Source organism: Neophocaena asiaeorientalis, unplaced genomic scaffold (genome assembly GCF_003031525.2).
Source record: "Neophocaena asiaeorientalis asiaeorientalis breed wild unplaced genomic scaffold, Neophocaena_asiaeorientalis_V1.1 scaffold59, whole genome shotgun sequence".
Classification (NCBI taxonomy): Eukaryota; Metazoa; Chordata; class Mammalia; order Artiodactyla; family Phocoenidae; genus Neophocaena; species Neophocaena asiaeorientalis.
This window is the reverse complement of record NW_020174268.1, coordinates 14526580-14540064: the sequence shown is the minus strand read 5'-3', so window position 1 is coordinate 14540064 and position 13485 is coordinate 14526580.

Here is a 13485-nt window from a genome sequence, read left to right as displayed (position 1 = left end):
GGACCCTCAGCACTCCCTACCTATGGGATTGTATTGTGTATTAAGTGGAATAATCACAAAGAAAAGATTCAATCAATGCTACCATATCACTGTCCAATCATTATCACTGTCACATTGTTCTCCTATCCCAAATCGTTTCTGAGCCTCTGACACCCAATCTAAATAACCCATTACTCCCTCTCATGGCATGCAGCTTAATTTTCTTTATGGCACTTATCACTTCTGGACATTTTCTTGTTTGTTTGTTTGTGGTTTGTCTCCAAGGCAAACCTTGAGCAATGTTAGATCGAGGCCTTGTCTGTCTGATTCACCATTGTGTCCTCAGGACCTAGGTCAGCCCCGGACAGTGGTGCTCAGCAAAAACTTGCAGAATAAATGAGTGATTTCTCTCTGATGTTATATATTGTTTACTTTACTAATGGATATTTCTAAAAATTTCCCTCTAAATCTACTCTTCCAACTCTATTTCCTATGTTAGCCAAGTGATGCGATCACCCACACATCTCGTGTCCAAGAGAGAATCTAGAAGACATTCTGAACTCCAAAAGTTCTTATATTGCTTCAATCTTTCTCTGTCTCTCCACCCCCACAGTAACTGGTTTAGTCCATGTTTTCTTCTTTCCTCCCCTGAATTTCAGCATAATGAGCTTCACATTAGAAAGCTACTGCTCTCACTCAGTTCTGTCTTTATACATTCCTTCTACTTGAACGCTTTTCCTCTGATTTTTTGCTTCACTCATCCTTCAAGATTCAACTCAGATGTCACCTCCTCCTGGAAGCCCTCCACGAATCCCAGTGGCTGGACTGTTCCTCCTCTCCTGTGTTCCTACAGCACCTTGGGCCCATCTCTGGAGGAGAACTTATCACAGAGCACTGTGGGCACTTGTCTGCTTTCCTCTCAGCCTCCTTACTAGTCCTGAGTTCCTCCAGTGGGACTGGTACTTTTATTTCTGAATCCCTTATGCCTTTTTCAGTGAACAACACATAAAGGCTCATTTACTGACTAAATGAATATTCCATTATAGTTTCGGATGGCTGGTTATTACTAGAGTCTGCTCCTTAGTATAAGTGTAAACCATAATTATGCTTGTGGCATCATTATTTATCACTCTATTTACATCAAATTTTAAGTAATACATATTGATGGTTACAGATTTTTAAACACAGAAAAGTATACGTAGAAATATTAAAAATACCTGTAATATTACCAGAAAGAAAGAGCTGATAACGATTGAAAATTTTCCTTTTCAGTTTTTTTCTTTACACATTAAAAAAATTAGAATAACTTTTATACCAAATTTTGAAATTTTTCTCACTTAGCATTAGATTGTGAGCATTTTCCCAATTTATTGTTGTATTTTGAAATACAGTTTTTAATGAATATATAGAATTCTGTTGGATAGACATACATAATTTATTTTCAAACTTTCATAATTTTGGACATTTCATTCCAAATTTCTGCAATTACAAACAATACTGTCAACAAATTTGGCAAAAGCAAAAGCAAAACAAAAAACAAAAAAAGGTTTTTTCTTTCTCTTTCTCCTAATGCTGTATGATTAAGACCCATCACCACTGTGACCCCCAATCACAAGTAATAAGTAGGTCCTGCCACCCATCCACCTATACATATGAAGCCAGTGTCTCTGAATTCTCTTAAATTCCTATATTTTCTACTCCTCCTTCCATGTTCAACTCATCTGTGCCATCACCACTTATGCCTAAGAATGGAGAAGCACATTCTCCTGTCCACTTGTTGAATATTTTGTTGTCAGAAGCCTTTGCTTTAGAAAAAAATCCAATTTCTAACTGTCCCAAGCCAGCAATCCTTTGCCAGGAGCCTATGGTCACAGTCCATTATTTCATGTTTTCCAGCTTTTCTGTAGGAAATTGCCTTCCTTGCTGTGACCCATTGCCCCTCACTGCACAACAGAAGGGTGAAGAGCTCCCTGGGACTCTTCCTGCATGTTCCCTCCCCAAGAGAGATATGATGTAGCAACCACTCCTCCCATGCTCCCTTCAGGCTACACTCCAGGGCCTTGTTGTTGGAGATTCTGACATGAAATCTCAAATTATTTATTTCCTCATAAAGAATGTTGCCAGAAGTTCCGAAGAAGATGGCTTTTCATGCTAGGTCCTGAGCTCACAGTCACCAATTTGTGCTTGTCCCATTGGATGTGTCTTAGTGGCCCATTGCCACGCTCTGAATCTGCCAAGCTGCTAATGCTAACGGTTTTCATGGCTTTGGAGGTTTTGTTCTGTTAATTAAAATATCACTGGGCTCCATGCTTTTGTGGAAGCAAAATTTAGTGTTAGCTGTAAGCTCTGTATTGCCAATCAATATCTTTGGCTATGTTTAGTATTTTCCTGATGTAGACTTGTAAATGCCTGGAATCTTCAGGCTTAATATCGTATCATAATATCTCACTAACTTTACAAATATTGTAATTCTTTTCTTTTTTTAACTTTTTATTTTATATTGAGTATAGTTGATTAACAATGTTGTGATAGTTTCAGATGTACAGCAAAGTGATTCAGTTATGCATATACATGTATCTATTCTTTTTCAAATTCTTTTCCCATTTAGGTTGTTACATAATATTGAGCAGAGTTCCCTGTGCTATACAGTAGGTCCTTGTTGGTTATCCATTTTATTTTATTTTTTTATGTAATTTATTCTTTAACATCTTTATTGGAGTATACTTGCTTTATAGTGTTGTGTTAGTTTCTGATGTAAATTGATACAGCCACTATGGAGAACAGTATGGAGGTTCCTTAAAAAACTAAAAATAGAATTACCATATGACCCAGCAATCCCACTACTGGGCATATACCCTGAGAAAATCATAATTCAGAAAGAGTCATGTACCACAATGTTCATTGCAGCTCTATTTACAATAGCCAGGACATGGTTATCCATTTTAAATATAGCAGTGTGTACATGTCAATCCCAAACTCCCTAACTATCCCTTCCTCCCACCCTTTCCCGCTGGTAGCCATAATTTCATTCTCTAAGTCTGTGAGTCTGTTTCTGTTTTGTAAGTAAGTTCATTTGTATCATTTCTTTTTAGATTCAGCTTATATCATACGATATTCCTCCTTCTCTGTCTGACTTACTTCATTCAGTATAACAATCTCTAGGTCTGTGCATGTTGCTATATTTTTTATATACACTTTGGGAGACCATAATAGCACATGCCCATGGAGTATTTTGTGTTTGTTTATTTTTGTTTATTACCCAACTTGCCGCTTCACTGGAGTGGAAATTCCAGGAGAGCAGGGAATTGTCTTTTATCCCAGCACCTAGAACAGTGTCTGGTACAAAGTAGGCCCTCAATGAATGCAAGTGACGAATAAATAAATAATACATCATTTGCAAGAAAGCTCATGCCTTGACTGGAAATTCTAAATGATACCTGATGCTGTCCTATCTCTTCTGGGGAACTTAGTTTCTTCAACTCACAACTGCAGGGACTTTTGTCTCCAACTTCACCCACCCACCCCCATGAGCACACCCTGGACTGAGTCACACCATCCACACTGCTGTGCTTTCAAATTCTCGAACTTTTATCTCAACTTCTAGAACCATCTTGTGTCCTTCCAGCATTCCTCATCTGGTCTCATAATCCTTGCCTTTGCTTTTCCTTTACTTAATCAGTCCCTCTCCTTGGCTTCACTCCCTTCTAAGTCTTGGGTTTATTAGCGCCATGAGCCAGCCTTCAACCACTTTCTCATTACACACACACAGAGCTATTTCAGTTCCTAGTTATTTCATGCCTGTCTGGCGAAACCGCTATATCCACTCTTACATCCAGGCCACCACAGGCTGTTGATGAAATCTCAGAACTGCCCAACAGGTGACAGGATGCTGATGGAGTGAGAGTCATTAGCAAAATTTTCACTGTGTCTCTAGCTGGGTCTTGTTCCTGTTCTCCACAGTGGCTGTCTCAAAACATCACCACTTTCCTCAAGGCCCAGGCACACGTAAAATTTTTTTTGTTTTATTGTGGTAAAATATACATAATATAATATTTATCACTTAACTCTTTGTAAGTATACATTTCAGTGGTATTAAATACATTCACAATGTTGTATAATCATCACTATCTATATAATACTTTTTTCTTCATCCCCAGTAAAAACACCGTGCTCATGAACAATAACTCTTCTTTGCCTCCTGCCCACAGCCCCTGGTAACCTCTATTCTACTTTCTGAATGAATTTGCCTCTTCTAGGTACCCCACATAAGCCATGCACACATTCTTCCTTCTCACCTTCACGTAAACGCTTGCCTGATGTGTCACAGAGAAAATAGAGAAAATGGCAGCTCCCTGAACGCACACACTCTGTGGCCTCAGGGCCTTTGCACTACTTTCTCCTGCCAGGACACACTGGTTCTTCCTCTTTATAGACATACCTAAGCTCCATAGAGTAATAGTTTCATGCCCCCATTGGATTGTGATCCCCTTGAAGGTAGGAAGTAAGTAATATCTGTATCCCTAGTGGAATATAGTGCCCAATACATGGTAAGGGCTCAATATATATTTATTGAATGAATACGAATTGTAAATTGGGGTTATATAGTGGGCTAGGGAAGCTGGGTGTGCCCATGTGTTATCTACTCATATGCTGAAATATTTAACATTAATCCACTAAAAGGTAGAAACTGATAAACATGCACACATAGGTACCAAGTCACAATTGATAAAAGAGCCAAGAATGACAGGAAATTTAATAATAGTAATAAATCATGGGTGGATGTTATGAACTATTTTAGAACATTTAATCAAGCTGATTAATTACTTAGGGTTTTTTTCTCCCAAATCTGCATTTTACATTTGAGAAAACTAATCTTTTCATAATTTAACACCCTCCTTCCACCAATACTAAGGTTGAAGTCTAAAGTTCTCTGTGTTAAAATTTAAATGCAGTCATCAGTATCATAAATATACAATAGAAATGAATTGGGTTATCTTTAATATGTAGGAGTGTTCTGTGAATTTAACATTCAGGGTAAACATGTGATTCTCTGAATAGGAATACAGTATTGAAAAACAAAAATCAATGTCCTATCTAGGGGAAAAATACAAATTTTTGGTCGATAAAGTGTGCGTGGTTTTAAAGGAGAATAGAATAATGGTTAAGAAAAAGAAAGAGAAGAAAAAAAGCTATAGGGTGTGGTGGGTAAGAGCAGAAGGACAGAAGTTAAATGAATCCAGAGGAACAAAAAGGGGCTCCAATACAGCATACCAAAGCGGTGGGGCAGAAAGAGTAGCTGTTGGAATTTAATCTGGAGAGAAGCAACTGCAAGAGGTAAAAACTCTTAGGGTAAGAACCAGTTGGTCACATTCCACGTAAGCGTGAGGTGATCACAAAACAAACTGATTTAGGCTCAACTGAGCTCCAGCAGGAAAGGGCCCCGGTTCTCTGGAGAGTGAAAAGGCGGGCTGAAAGGAATAGAAGAGGGTCTGGGGTGCTGGAGCCAACAAAAGTCCATAGCCTCAAAGAATTCTAATAGAGAAATCTAGAGAGTAACAGGAATTGGGAAGTGGAGGTGCTGGAAAGTATTGCTCAGAGCCTTCAAGTTGGGCAAGGGACACCGAGCAATATAAAACTACACTAAATATGCACATCAACCATTTACAGCCGGTGTCTGGTGTCCGGCATTTCATTCCACTGTGACAGGGTGAAACTGTGCATTAGAATAGCTCTGTATGCTGGACGACAGCATCTGGGGCTGGAGATGGGAGCCCTGCCAGGGAAGTTAAGGCAGGGTGGCAAGGCTGGAGACGTCCCCCAGCTTGACCCTTACATGGTGCAGCCAAAAGTAAGCACAAGATTTTCTAGCAGATGAAATGTCATGTATTTCATCAAAGGGGTTTTGTAGACAAATCATGAGAGAACTACACACAAAATGCAATGCCTTGGCTTTCAATAACTTGAAGAATAAATTATGTTCTCTGGAACCCTCACTTATGAACTGTAATTCACTGCAGGTCAGGTGTCTGACCAGGAAAACATTTTGCTCTATCTTCTCTCTACTCATTATACTTTTCTTGGTATAACTATTAAACATAATAATTTTCACTTGAGACATTAATTATCCCTGCTCACAAATCCTTTCTGTTTTTTTTCTAATTTCTCTTTAATGGCTTTGTTTTATTTTAGCCACCTGCATGTTCTTAAATAACATCTTCATTAAGATACTAATGGCATACCACAAAATTCACCCATCGATTGTTTTAAGCAAGTGTTTTCTTAATACTATTAGTTGGAGATGTACCATAGGGTTCTATGGCCTTTTCCCCCATGTACAACATTGTAGGCACAGAATAGTGTAAACTTGTTCAGTAAGCAAATGCACATATACTTGATGTGTTTACATCCCTTGGCTATGATTGTTAAAAATGCTTGCAAACAATATTTCCTAACATTATATCATAGTTATCTTAAGAAAGACAGGATAAAGGATAAAACCCTGCCCCAAATACTGGAGAGATTTAATAAATACTTCTAAGGCTGATAAATATGTTTGTTCTCAGATTGACAGGATTTCCCTGTAATTAATCTGGCACAATGAATTCTTAGAGCAGGGTTATCTCTAACACTTGTACTTCATTCTCCCAAAACAAGATTTCTTAGAAATAACTATTTTAATGTTTGCGTTCCTAACCTTACTTCTCTTATTATTTCTGTAAGGCCATAAAATCCTAACCAGGCATCTGCTTTTGATTTTAGATTTCTATTTTTTCCTTTAAACTTTCTAAGCACCTGCCTAACCAGCTAACCAAGCTTCCCTTCCTTCACTAGCATTCATTCCTCCCACATGACGCTGTTAGGTTTTTCCTTAGTTCGCTTAGCTTTTTAAACACCTGCAGTTCAACCACAAGGATAGTATTGTCTGGCTATTTTACTTAGCAATGAGTTGATTTACCTGTCAAGATAAACTTCACTGTACATATTATTGGCTCTCTGGATTAATGCCTTATAAAACAGCACATTTGCACTGTTCTATGCCCTTCACGAGCATTAAACACTGATTTCATTTGATAGGCCAGATGTTATATCAACATTATTTAATGAAAGGAGCTTATTGCTGGGGGTTCAAAGATGAACTAGTATGAAAGTGAAACTTATAGATTCATGCTAAATGTTTATTTGTTATAAGGGATCTTTAGCAGTTATGACAGGAATTATCCATGTCCCATAAACGAATACTGTATAGGTATCTAGTAGTCCAAGTTTGCTTTAAAAATACATTAAAATAAATATATAGCTAAATGATTAATGACAGCATTAACAGCATGAACACTCAGCACCCTTCTGTCACTATGCAGATAAATATATCAAGAAAAAGGGAAATGTAGAATTTTCATCAGGTCAGAGATGCACTATATCATAGTTCAAATGACTTAATGTTTTTTTTTTTATCATTTTTCTTTTACAAAATGAATGTTAGACATAAAAAAGAATGTTTCCAGCTGTTTCTGGATCTTCTTTTAATTTATTTCTAATAAAGCATATATATGGGTAACAACTTCAAGCTGAATTTTGAAACCTGAAGACAGTTTTCTGCCTTAAACAGTTAATCAAAGCCACATGAAAGCTTGCTTCAATTAAGTTCAGTCTAAGATAGCTATGATCTGATTAACTGCAATAGACAAAAAAAAAAAAAGTTACAATTATCACTTCCCAATCGTGAATAACTCAAAAAAAAAGGACAAAAAATGTTTTTAACTAGTAAAAGCAACAATAAATCTTGCTTCAAATACTAAAAACCATTCTTTATGGTTTAATATCCATTTGCTTACATCCTGAGTGTTGTATTCTTGAATTTACTAATTTACTTTAACCTGTTCTATTCTGCTTTCATCTTGGTGGGAAAAGCATCCCAAGGTAAAATGGCAGCTAGCCATGTATCTAATATGCTTTTACCTTACTGTGCAATGGAACCCAATTAGAGACGATTTGGTAAAAAAAAAAAAAACTCAATTGTAACTCACAGTATTTTCTTCCTGTCAATATTAAACATTTTACTGGAAGGTGATATTTCAAATTGAACTACATTAAAGAAGGTTTTTATGCTATGTGAATTTCAGAATTTGGTAATCTCTCACACTGTGGGTAGTTCCTAACTAATGCATATCAATATAGATCTGTCATTTTCAGATATATGACCGTTTGGGAAAAGTGCCCAAAGGGCCTGGTACCTGTAAGAACTCTCCTCCCCTTTCTGATAACAGGGCTTGTGATTTCCTTCCCCTTCCTCCTTCCATCACTGCTGTTTGGTACTACTTATGTCCCCAGTCTCTCCCTCGACTTCAAACACTTCTTATCTTAGGGGATTAAACCCTGTGAGTAATCCTTTACCCTACTTCCTCAAGGCACCCCCTCCACCAATTCTTCCCTTCAATGTGTCTGAGCCGAGTAACACCGAACCAGTCCCCACCTCCCATCCTGGCCTAGCTCCTATAATACAGAAAAGCGTTTTCAATTAAGTGATATTTGTAAAAAGTGTAGACAAATCTAAGGCCCTCTTTGTATTCAGATATTATAATTAGCATTCATTCAGTCACTCAACAAGTACTCCTTGAGTACATCCTGTATACCAGACCCCAGGCGGGGCAACTGTCTTTCCTTATTATGGGCTTTGAAAATGAAGAGAAATACTGATAGTTTAGGAGGGAACAATTTTATTCCTGTTTCCTGCTTACTATTATTAGCAGGAAAACAATACCAAAAATCTTTGAAAACCTCAAGTTTAGTAAACATTTATTAGCCCTCTAGTATGTCCTGGGCTACGTGCTTGGCTCTAGAAAGAGCAACGTTAAGTGCAAAAGACCCTGTGCCATGTAGGGTCTTAAACAAGAGTGTGGACTAAGAGAGCTTTGAGAATGAAAATGAGCTTATATCTGGGACAGGAATAAGGTGGTGGCTGTGGACATGAAGCCAGTCGACCAGAACCAGAGCCAGAAGAGGCATCGCGAGGAGCCAGCCCAACATTCAGAGTGTCTTCCAGGGGCTTTGATAGGCAGGAGTTTCTAGCCTCCAACTAGAGGGCCTCCTGGGAGGCCCTCCCAATATTCCTTGTCAGAGATCCCTGCACCATCTACCCCTTCCCACCACTACAAACACTCCCTATTGAAACCTCTGAACAAGACCTTTGGACCACCAGGTGCAGGCTTGGCAAGTAAGTGAAGCGGCCAGATTTAGCAAATAAAAGTGCAGGGTGTCCAGTTAAGTTTGAATTTAAGATAAACAGCAAAGAATTTTTACTAGAAGTGTGTCCATGCAATACCTGTATTTGTATTGTTCTGTATTTTATCTGGCAACAGTAGAAATGGGATAATATTCTTATTTCTGTTTAGCCTCGTCAGGCAACCCAGACACCATTTCAGAAGTACTTTCTCCCACTTGTGATTCTTAGCTTCTCAAATCATTGAGACATTTAGCAGGTGTCTCTGTGGTTGTCTTTCTGTGCTGACACAGATGAAATGCTACCTACCTCCTGAGTAGACTTTTCAAATACCTTGAAAAGTCACTCTCTATTCCATTTCAGTGCACTTGATGTTAGCTACCAAATAAACTATATATATATATATATATAATGCCCACTCCAAAAAGACTTAAATGTAAATCAAGAAACTTTTCTAACAGGTATTTATTTATCTGTCTTGAGCAGAGTTAATGGTCTGGAGACAAGTTTAGTGGTTCAAGGCGAAAAAAAAATCAACTTTAGACCATCTTTACTGGGTACGTAATTGTCTTCTGATCAACTACCACTTGTTTTAGGCTTGTAAACAAAGAAGTATCTGAAAGCTTACTTTCTCTTTTTTTAAAGAATGTGTGTCTATGTTTATAGACATAGACATATATAACATTATTTTGAAGGCAGTTGGAAGAAAAATCTCCCTTGTTTTGGAAACCACTTATTATTAATGGGATAGAGAATCACTGGGCTTGGTAAATGCTTACCAATATATTTGGTAATATAAAACAATATTTTATAATAATATAATAATTAATATAATATAAAGTAATATAAATATATAAGTAATATATAAAATATAAACATAGTAAAGTAAAAATTAGGTAATATAAAAAATAGAAACATAGTAAATATTCAGTAATTCAAGAAATATCAATAGGTTAGTAATCTTTTAATTTATCCAGATAGTTTTGATTTTATATTCGAAAGATAAATTGTCATGACAGCTCAGATTACTAGAAATGGATATAAGCTACAGGATAAAGTGCCTAATCATATTGTTCATGGCCTTTATCCTTTCCAATCGAGCTCAGCCACTTGCTAGAACAAGTAATAGCTTCTCTGTCTCTGCTTTCTCATCTGTAAAATGGGGATAATAATTTCTCTACCTCACAGGACTGTTATAATGATTAAATAAGGTCATATTTATACAGCATTTAGAACGAGGCCTAGCACATATAATTGTCAATTACAATGAGCTCTTTCAAAATAATTGATTACAAATAATTATACTTACCACTTTGACTCTCTTAGAAGAGGAAATAAATTTTAGTATTTTACAGGCCACTTTTGCTGAGTTTCCTACTTTCTCATTCTTAGCTGGGTTTGGGGAATAGGGAACAATGGTTTTCATAACCATCTTATAACACAATTAGTTTCAGAAGGACAGCAGGAAATTAATATACAGCAAAAATCTGCTAATACCACTTTCGTTGAATTTCAGTTTCACCGTACCTTGCTCATTCATAGTTGGAATTGGGCGGTAGGAAACAATGTTTTTCACACTATAATTAGTTTCAGCAACAAGAAATTAATATACAGTGAAAACCTGCTAGTACTATTTGTTTTAATGTCCTAGGATTTATTTTAGTGTTTAGTTATAATTTAATAGATTTCTTGGGGCTTTGTGTAGCATTCACATGCAGAACAAAATTATTCGAGAGCACTAAGAAATTATTAAGAATATTAAGAAATAATTAATTTCCTTTAAAAATCTGTCTCAAGGTTTAGGATCAATTCACACCATCTCTAAATGAATGGGTATAAGATGTGCTAACAGAACTCATACAGTGGCTGTTCCTCAATAGGAGAAAGAATTTCATTTTCTGTCAGTTCGGTCCTTTTTTAATGTCAATGCTTCTACCATCTGAGCAAAGAGAAATTTTGTAAAGCTAACAGTCTTAACTATCTTCACCTTCACTGGCGTCTGAAATCATACTATAGAAAAGGTCAGCTCTGTTTTTTTTCTTTCCATATATACTTTGCTTAAACATCTGTGAAACACTGCATCCTCTCTGAAAAACTATTAAGAAAATGCACCCTCCTTCAGTCTGTGTAGGTAGACAGCAACCATTATGTATTCCAGACCAATGTCATTGAGGATGTCACACTAGATAGCATTTTGTTACCTCACCAAAAATATTTGCTATTTTAGCATTCTTCTTTCGATACAAAGGTTAGGATGAGGAAAATTTCAATATTTAATAACAGAACAACATGTAGATTCCAACGCTACGCATGGTTTGCTCCAATTAAAAAGGCAAGGATTGAGGAATATTGTGGTTATTAAAAGGATTAACTGAAGGAAGGCAACATGCAATAGTGAGAAGGACACTGAACCGAGATGCTGCCAGGCCCTGACTCTCATCCTGGCACTGCCATTAGGAGCTATGTAATGTTAGGTCGGTCTCTTAAACTCACCACTTCTCATTTGCTTCCTCACTTGTAAAGTGAGAGAAGCAGAATAGATCCCCTATGAGATCTCTCTTCTAAAATTATACAATTTCAGGTAAATGTATATACCCAACACATGAACTCCTCCTTTGCAATTTAAGGGTTTTATTCAATACCATACTGCTTTTATTTCCAGAAGTGAAACGGAAAAGTAGTCAGAGAGTTTATTTCCATTTCAATTCCAAATAAGACTCAGATAAAGAGACTTAAAAACAATAGATCTTGTCTCAGGAACACCTGCCACATTTGAGACGTAAGACACAACCAATCAGAACAGGGAAAGTCCACAGATTCCCCACTCTAACCCTCTGCTCCTTTTAATGTAAACAATCAGATAAATCACTTAAAAACACAGGTTAGTGAACAAGTCAGCTGTAGCGGGGGAGGGGGGCTAAGCACTAAATGTAAACAGGGGAAATTATGTAAACTTTATATATCTGAAAGGGCACCAAAAGTTCTTCCCAAATGGGTAGTTTACCATAAAGTCAAGCGTTTAGTGAATAGAGTAAATAGAGAGTTATAATGAAAGGCTAAGTATGACCCTGGTTAACTACCCACACATACTCTTTAAAGACACCTACATATGTACATGAATGGACCATTATTAGTTCTTATTCATGTTAATCTAGTTGTCATTGAACTGTAGTTACTCAGTCCTAATGTTTTGCACAGGAATACTAAGTGCTTGACTCATGCCTTTGAAGCTGTTTCATAATTCAGAATAAAAATGACCCCAGGAAGGCAATCTCTTATGCTTTCTAAATGACTTTCTCTTGTCTGAACTTTTATTGTAAAAAATCAAGTAACCCTTTGTTGGGATGCTGTGCTAGTTACTCAAAGGAGTTTTATGTAATCTGCTCAAATTCGAACCAACAAGAACAATCAGAATTTCCATTAAGCTGTTCCATAGAGGACACTTGATAATAGCAGTACACAACCACCGTGACTCTAGATAATTTGTGGTAGAAAGTTCTTGAACTGAAAATGAATCACAGAGCAGAAAGACCAGAATGTGAGTAAGTAGAAGAATATTGGAATTGTTAATAGAGTTATAATTAGTAACTTTCTTGGCTTGTAAATTAGCCAAGTAATGCAGTTCAGAAATAATGAAGAACCTATCATCCCTTTGTTCTTTACCATCCTACAAATATTCACCGCCTTGTCATATCAGTGATGCATCTGATTAGAGGAGGACCAACAGGAGTCAGGCTTCAGGGTACCTTCTGAATTTTTATAAACATCCTTACTTCGCTGAAAATTCATTCTTTTAGAGTAACTTTCTAGTTCCCAAATGTCTTTGATCGTGGGACAGCCTCTAGCCAAAGACAGGGATTTAAACTTTCATCTGATTGTCCCACAAATAATTTCTCATCTCCTTCTTGTCATACAATAGCAATTAATTTCAAAGCCTCCGTAGGGAAGTGTCAAAATTCTAAATCTAAGGACAATGATGGGGAATTTTCAGTACATGTTTTGAAGCTTCCTTTGTATACTCTAGTAGAGTTCAAATCTGAAAATATTCACAATTATATTTGAAGTTCCTCAATCTCATTGGATTGTCCCAAATAATTTTAAAGTTAATTTATATTTAGTTAGATTTTATCATAAATTTAAGGGCAGTGATAAACCATTAATTAAGCATCATTTATGAATTAAATTAAATATGAATATTTATCAGATACCCTTTGAAGACATTATAGTAGGGATATAAAAGTAGTTCCTACATCAAAGGATGCTCTAACAACAGAGTGAAAAGACAACCT